Here is a 1,863-nt window from a genome sequence, read left to right as displayed (position 1 = left end):
CTCAGATGATTTAATAAGTAAGGGCAGTGTATTCCAAAATGACACAGCAATAACAGTACCATGCGTTTCTGCATTTTTTGCTTATTTTTCGTAAAATTAGACTAGTATGTGCTGCAAATCTGGTTATATTACTGTTTTGGAGCTGAGATGGAGTGAAGGTGCTGATACTTATTGTTTTGTTGCATGATAGACACATACAGAAGAACTCAGCAGGGTGTGTCACGTGACAGTTTTGAAGCCTATTCATAAAAAAATAAAAGATAGTAAGTCGGTCCTCACCTGATAGTCTGTGGCGCGTTAGCCGGGTCTCAGCCCTCGGTTGGGGCCGACTTTGGCATGCTCGGAGGGAGAAAGAGGAAAGGGAAGGCTTCGAGAGGGCTTGCATAGGCCGGCCCCATGACATATAACGCTCCCTCCTGAGTTTTTTCCTCCACGTGTGAGTCGCGCGATGTATTCACTGTGTGAGCACAATGAATTGAAGACAATGTAAATTTTCATGCTGGACTCAATAGAGCACATATTACTTTTTTTCGAACGACCTGTACAAAAGGTGTACGCGCCTACTACATTGTTTAAACTTTGTTGACTTCCTGTCTCGTGAGGAGTATAGTTCGGGACTAATCGCATCGTCTGGCGGTCATGCCTCAGAACTCTAAAATACCTTACCAGCTGAGCAACCTTGAAGTAAATTTAGTGCTAACGCAAATTTCCTACCTTGGAACAATTCAGTTTGGTCCCAGCTAGCGTGTTCCAACGCGCGAAATAAAGCCCCACTGATCGGTTGCCTCAAGATGTAGGACCAACCACTATGGCCAGCTGCCAGCCGACATAGTGAGAAGCCGGGCATGCACATATCGAACTTTGCTCGCGCTTGTCTGGCCGAAAAAAATGGCCGCCGCAGCCGTCAGCCTCGTCGTCCACGCGAGAACGCAGAAGTGAACGGGAATACACGTTTGTCGGTTCCGCGACACCTGTCGGAGCATGAGACATTACTTTTAAGCAGGTGCCTGTCAGTATTTCATTGCTTATGCTGCAAGCCTCCCCAAAGTGTTTACATAAGCCATCCGGAGGTAGCGGCGCAGCAGCGACGACGCGTGCGAGCAGACTTCAAGGACGAGCTTCTTGCAGACACCTCCAGCCGCCGCATCACCCTTGCGTTGTGTTTTACCGTGTATAATTATGTAGTTTGACTATAAAAATGAGCTCGAACACTCATTCATTCCCAGGCTTAACGTACTGCATATTTTTTTGCAGCGCAAATTACAAGAAACGAACGAAAAGGGGGAAAAAAAATACGGCTCCTACCTTGCATGCGGCCCGGAAAGTCGCGTGCGGCACGCGCCGCTATAGCTCAGTGGTAGAGCACTGGTCTCGTAAACCAGGGGTCGTGAGTTCAAACCTCACTGGCGGCAGTAATTTTTATTTATCATTTTTAGAACCATTGATGTCAGTGATTTCACATGCCTTGTGTCCTGAATATACCGGCTGCCTACCGATGGATTTTTTTTTTAGCCGCGTAATGTGGCCCACAATGCGCCTGTCGTGCTAGTTAGACATGCGAGAAAAACTCCCAGCTTCTTTCATATGAACGCCAGCCTTCAAGTGGCTCATTATTCAGCCTTGTTCGTGGTCGTCTCCGCGGTGTTGAAACACCGTGGAGAAATCGCCACGGAGGATATTTTTTTGTCATCGTCCCAGGTTGCACCGAAGTATTATAATACTACATTTTTGTTTCGGTCAAATGTTAATTCATTGTGCTTGATGTCATTTTTTTCTAATGTTCTTGTAATGCTACATATAAACGCTAGAATAACCTTACCCGAACATTATTGAAACATGTAAACAACATCAATATAACATAAA

General features: G+C 45.8%; 1 non-coding gene across 1 annotated transcript; it reads left to right on the top strand.

Annotated features, from left to right (window-relative positions):
- Window positions 1–1,340: 1,340 nt before the first annotated feature.
- On the top strand, window positions 1,341–1,412 carry TRNAT-CGU (transfer RNA threonine (anticodon CGU)). Its single transcript has one exon. It is a non-coding gene; the product is annotated as a tRNA-Thr (tRNA).
- The last annotated feature ends 451 nt before the right edge of the window (window positions 1,413–1,863 follow it).

This window comes from Amblyomma mixtum, chromosome 3, assembly GCF_055824585.1.
Source record: "Amblyomma mixtum isolate Tamu chromosome 3, ASM5582458v1, whole genome shotgun sequence".
In the NCBI taxonomy this organism is placed as follows: Eukaryota; Metazoa; Arthropoda; class Arachnida; order Ixodida; family Ixodidae; genus Amblyomma; species Amblyomma mixtum.
Note: the sequence above shows the minus strand (reverse complement) of the source record. Positions and strands in the feature narration are given on the sequence as shown.